The following is a 6,740-nucleotide window of genomic DNA, read 5'->3' as shown; positions in this document are numbered from 1 at the left end:
CAGTGTAAGTGTAGGGGTTAAGAGCACAGAATCTGGAGTTCAGCCTTCTAGGTCTGGAGCCTGACTCTGCCACTCCTGGCTGTGTTATATTACACAAGTCACTTAATGGTTCCGAGCCTCAGTTTCCTTCTCTGTTAAATGGGTATAACAATATCTACCTCAAACAGATGCTGTGAAGATTACATAAAATAATAATGTAAAGCACTTAGAATAGTGCTTTCCTCGGAGTTCTTGTTAAATGCTCTCACTGTTGTTACTGTTGCTATTAGATGGGATCTCTGAAAAAAATGACAGCTCAATTAAAATCAAGAGTGAATGAGTCAACGCAGTTCAAAAACAGGAAGAGAGGCTTTTTAGTTAATAGAATTTTTTTTTTTTTACTTTTGTTGTGTGTAAACAGAATGTTTGTGCTTAGGTTAGCACTGCATTTTAGCCTCCTAGAGGTCTTTTAATTTCTTAACAAAACATAAAAACGTTGTATTCTTGAATATTTTGCTAAGAAACCACACAAATACTGGAATATTCATGGTCAATTCTAGGCAAAATTTCAAGATGAAATTCATCTTTGATGCCCTCTCAGCTCTCACGTCCATTCATTTTAGTGCTCCTCATTCTCTCTCCCCTCCCCTCGACTCCCCTTCCCTGATGTTCCCTTATCTTCTCCCCAAGTTTCCAATGATCTGATTCTGCTCTTTTAGCTACTCTCAACACCAGTACAAAACACCCAGAACGCTTTTCCTCTCATGCCTTCCCAATCCCAAGTTGCAAAATTACTTCTCCATTCTCCCCATTCACCAAAAAGTTCCCATTCAGTCAATCCCTCCATCTTCGGGTATCAAAAGTTGGATTTGACTAATTCATAATAAATTGGGAATGAATGAATATTCTTACCATCCCCAGGAATGTTTGCATTTTGTAAACACCTTGTTAAAAGCAATAAATCTGCATTTCAAGTCATATGAGAGAGCTAACTGAAGAATTCTGAGCACTGTGAAGGAGAGTTTAGGAGTGGAAGGGTCTCCTTAAATCACAGCATTTAGGTGGCCACCAAGGAAATATAAATGGCTGAAAAATCACCAGAAACTCAGAGATTTTAATTTATTCAATACATTCACATATTTTCAACTTCTTACCAACGTTGCTTGTACTTAGAAAAATGAATTCTCCTTACCCTCTTTTTATTTCTCCCTTTTACCGTCTGGCAACACTATTAGAATGATAGAGGCTCCAGTGGCCATTTTCCTTCCCTTCCAAAGTAATAAAACCCCTAATCTTCTGGCCACCAGAATAAGGGCCACATTCCCCAGCTTTGTGTGCAGCCGGGAGTGGCCATGCATTTACATTTTGGACAACAGGAGGCAAGCAAGAATGTCATTTGCAACTTAAGGAAATATCCTTAAAGGAGAGGGCCTACCTATCACCTTCCCTTTTCTCCTTGAAGTTGTCTGGAAGGCAGATATAGAGCCTAGAGCTCTAGATACCATCTTAGACAAGGCCACTGAAGTCCATTTCCTAGGGGGTGACACAACAGAAAGTGGGAAGGAGCCTGGGCCGCTAATGAATAATCTAATTACTATACCAGCTTTGGATTTGGATCTCTGGAGCTCTGTGTGTTTAATAGAACTGTGTGTGTTTAAGGTACCGTTAATTTGTGTTTTTGTCACATGCAGGTGAATTCAATTCTAGCCACATGTGGCTAGTAGAAAGTTATAGTTGAATTAAATGACCAGCTCATGAATGATTGCGAATCCATAAAAGTATAACTCAAATTCACTAAGACAATTTTTGTAGTTAATATCTGTAATACACAGCCTAAATCTCTCAGCAGGGGGATCTCTGACTCTGATGATCTACACTAGAGACAGGCACAGTTCAACAGAACTTTCTGCAGTGATGGAATGTTCTGTATTTGGGTTATCTCTATGGAAGCCACTGGTCAAAAATGACTATGGAGCACTTGAAATGGTGCTTTTGTGACTGAGAAACAGAATTTTAAATTTTATTTATTGGGAATTAATTTAAACTTGAGTAGCTACACGTGGCTTATGGCTACTTAATTGAACAGAACGGCTCTGACTCATACTGATGCATACTCAACACATCCACAGTTTTCCTTGATTTGAGCTACACGTTAAACCAAAAGACTGGATCCCGAAAATGATCAGTGGGTTGGTGAAGCCTGTTACAGCTAATTGAAGCTACCTCTCAGAAAAGTAGAGTGAGCATCAAAGGGAGCTTAAAACATCCCTTACCCCTACAATAAGAATATGCCCCAATACATTTAAATGCATCACACTACATGGTGGAATCTTAAAACATGAAAGGTTGAAATACAGATTTGTTTCTTTTGGTAGCAGCCCTGAGAAACCATAGGTGGTGTGGGGTAGATTTGTCCCTCCCCCACTCCCCCAAAGTTGACCCTTGACCTTGTGCTATTGTCTCAGTGACCCCACTGATTTCCAGGCTTATTCCCTCATTTCTGGTGAATAAGGTCTCTTTCCTGTTACCAGGTGTTCACTGAGATTACCGGGCTCTGCCTACAGGTGGCACAGTGTGAGCATGGCTCTTTATTCTGGAGCTCTTTCATTCCAGTCTCTTTTCCATTCTTTGTAAAACTGTAAATGGCTAAAACAAATACTCTTTGCTGGTGGCTTCACTGTCACGTGTTCTATCAACAGCCCTCACAGGCAGGGCTGTTATTAGCAAGGTTGACCCTGTTTTTTTTCTAACTCTGCACTACAAGCAGAAGATTTCTAACAGCTGGTGATGGGAAGCGGGGTGTTTTGGTGTTTGCATGTGTATCAGGGAACCTGCCTTTAAAGAGGGCTTTCAGATTTAGAAAACAATGCTAAAATTCCAAAAAAGTCCAAGACCTTCATTAAGAGATCACACCCGTATCAGTCTTCCCCACATCCACAGCGGATGCCCGAAATCGCAGATAGTACCAAGCCCTATGGATACATTTTTTTTTTAAAGATTTTATTTATTTATTTGAGAGAGAGAGAATGAGACAGAGAGAGCACATGAGAGGGGGGAGGGTCAGAGGGAGAAGCAGACTCCCTGCCGAGCAGGGAGCCCAATGCAGGACTCGATCCAGGGACTCCAGGATCATGACCTGAGCCGAAGGCAGTCGCTTAACCAACTGAGCCACCCAGGTGCCCACCCTATGGATACATTGTTTTTTTCTATATACACCATATCTATGATAAAGTTTCATTTATAAATTAGGCACAGTAAGAGATTAACAACAACAATAATAAGATAGAACCATGATCATGATTATAATTATAATAAAAGTTAGGTGAATGTGCTCTCTCTCTCTCACCATCTCTCTCTCTCTCTCTCAAAATATCTTATGGTCCTGTACTCACCCTTCTTGTGATGATGTGAGAGGATAAAAGACCTACATGATGAGATGGAGTGAGGTGAGTGACGTTGTGTCAGCATTGTGACGTGGCGTTAGGCTACTACTAAACCTCTAATGATTAGTCGGGGGAATCATCTGCTTCTCGACCGTGGTTGATCCTGGGTAACTGAAACCTCAGAAAGCAGAACTGCAGATAAGAGGGGACTACTGTGTGTGTCCACACATACATACACCCACACAGAGTTTGTGTTGGATGTCTTAAATTTCTAAGCAAATGGATTTTCTGGCTTATTAATTATTCAGTGGAGGGGTCTCCCTGACTTTTTGCTTGGATTCTAGAGATTAAATGCCGGACAGAGAATAGGGAAGTGTATGAGTGGCTCTTGCTACTTTCTAAAAGCAAAAAAATATATATGCATTGATCTTTTTTCTTATGCATATCTTTTCCCATCCAATCCAAGGACTGACTGTATAGCTCAGGGCAGGTTGTCTTTGTGACTACAGGTGAGGTACCACTGGAAAATTTCTCTTCCTTATGTAGGCTCTGAGAGTTTTGTTGCCATCCAGATTTAGATGTGTGACTCAACACATCACTTTCTAGGTGTGTGACTTTTGGCAATTGTTTAACTTCTTGGTTTACTCATCTTCAGAATGTAGGTAATAATAGCTCCTGCAGCATAGGGTCATTATGTGATTTAAGTGTGATAATGTAATTTAATGTGGTTAGTGTTTTCTGTGCAACACTGTAAGTGTTCAATAAAGATACAGGTATTATTAGTATAGTGTTTCAAATTAGTGAACAAATATATTGTCATTCTTTTTACTGAAAAGCATTAAAGTGCCCACTTACACATATTCTATTCTAATCATGCATAGTTACTGACATAGACCCATAAAAATAAAAAATATGTAATATGAGCTACATTCATATGTACTGTCATCCAAGTCAGGTTTTTGTTAGCCCAACCTGGGGCATGCTCAATTAGAAAATCACTTCACAGAAGAAAGTCGAGGCTGAAGTGTCAGAGAGGAATTTATGATTTTGAATGAAGACAAACCAGGTCAAATGCATTGTTAGGTACTAAGAATGTGCAATAATTCATTTCCCCTGGAATATTAAATAAAATCCAGCTTAACTGAATAAGGACATGCAAAAATCTGAAATCATCCACCTAAATAGGGTGAGAGAAAAACTTGCCCAGAAAAGGAATTAGTGTCACACTGGGCCCTGGAAAGCAGGGGACAGTGGAGGTAGAACTCTCAACTGCACAAAGTGTCAGAGTAGGTTGAGGGACAATCTGGCTGTAGAATGAGTAAAAGAAACTGAAGATCAAGGCATCTAGCACAGGAAGATCCCAAATAAATATTGGTTAAATGAAAAAATTTTGGTTACTTACTACTAGATTAATATTAATCAAAACTACCATGCCCCTCCCAAACAATGGCTTAAATAAGGTAAAAATTTATTTTTTCTCTCATGTAAATGAAGTCTTGAGGTAGAGGATTCATGGATACTTCAGTGACTCCATGAAGTTAGAGATCCAGTTTCTTTCCAGCTTACTCTCTACCATCCCTAAGAAGTGGCCTTTGTCCTTATGGTCCAAGATGGTGGCTAGAATGCTAGTCGTCACAACCATGTTCCAGATGGCAAGATGGAGGAAAGGGAGAAGAGGCACCAGAAATTTCCTTTAATTTTCCTTTATCTGTCACAAAGGAGTTGTGCTTACATCTTACTGGTTGGAACTTAGGCACATGTCCACAATTAGCTCTAAGGGAGGCTAGGCAGTGAGATCTTTAATTCTGTCAAAGACAATCTGGAGTTCCGTTATTAGAGAAAAGGAGGAGAGTGAATATTAGAGTAGGCAACTAGCAATCTGTACCAGTATCCATTCACTTTCATCCTATGTCCTAACAGAACCTAGATTTTCATTTAGAAAATTACCCCTCCTCCATTGTGTGTTGTATAGCAGACTTGAAGTTTGGGCAAGATTAACTTTGCTTCAAGCTCCTCAGGCAGATCCTGATTGATTAATGGTAGAGAAGTATGATACCCCTGCTCTTTCCAAGCACTTGTGTTAACTTTCTACCTCCAGAAGAAGACAAATCAGCTAATTGTCAGACAAAGGAATGAATTCCACTGTCAAGGCAGTGAAATACGCATATTATAACATTATGTTTATTAAATTCATGTTTATATAATATATGCATATAATATGCAACACATATATTATATCTTAACATTATATCCTTGATATTACTGTTTAGTAGAATATGATACATATTATAGGCTTGGGACCAATGTGTACTGTTCCCCTTTTCTCTCTTTTCCAAATGGGATTTTTAAAAATCGCAGTTGTCTTGTTTTCTCATCACCATTGTATATCAAGTATATTGATGGAGGTTACTTCAACACTTGGCCATGCATCACTAGGCCATGAGGGGTTAATGCAAGATTTGTCAGAGTAGTCTGACCATTAGCCGTTCTTAGGCTTGGAGCTGGATATAGTAATTACACAAGGCATTGTGTTGTATCCCATTGGGTGAGTTCATTTTGCACATGTGTGGACAATTTTGAAAGTACAGGTATGGGAAGGTGGATATGCATGAATTTGGGTGGCCAAAGGTGTGGACTACAGAGGACATTCATTGGTTGCTTACTTAGCACTCATCACCCCTTTTTCTCCTTCCTAGTACTCTCCAGATTTTCATTTGAGGAACTACCTCTCCACCACTGTGTTGCAGCAATACAGAATGGGATGGGTTGTTTTGGGACAATTCAGATAATCCTACCCGCCCCCCCCACCTCCCCATTTGGCATAGTGATAGGATCAGGTAACTCAGACCCTGAGCCATTCAGAGTAGTTGTCAGTTCCCTAGCCTTAAGGTAGATCCAGGGGCGGTCTAATAAGCACAAAGCTCATAATTCTCAAATAATGATTTTGACATTGAGTTAAAACCCCCATTTCTCTTTCTCTTTCTTCCTCTCTCCTGCCGCCTCTTCTCACCATGTTCTGGATATAAACAAGGAAGCTGAAGCCTGAATTGCTACTGACAGCTGTCTTTCAACTAGGAAAGGAGTCAGTTGAAGAAACAATCTGACCTACAGAGGAGAATAAATCCGAGAGAAGCAGAGCCAGAATCCTGATCAAACCATACCTGAAGCTCACATTACTGCTGGCCTTTTCACTTAGTCAAACAATAAATCCTTTTTATTGTTGGCTAATTTGACTTCATTAATCTGATACCTGCAGTCTAAACTGATACAGGAATGGATGAAGAAATGGATGAATTATTACACAGAAGCCTGAGGTCAGGTTGAAATCAGGGGCTCGAACCAGATATGAGGTCCAGGGTACAGAAACAGTCCCAGTGC

Source organism: Mirounga leonina, unplaced genomic scaffold, assembly GCF_011800145.1.
Source record: "Mirounga leonina isolate KUSES-001 unplaced genomic scaffold, KU_Mleo_1.0 Mir_82, whole genome shotgun sequence".
In the NCBI taxonomy this organism is placed as follows: Eukaryota; Metazoa; Chordata; class Mammalia; order Carnivora; family Phocidae; genus Mirounga; species Mirounga leonina.
This window is presented reverse-complemented; position numbering follows the sequence as displayed.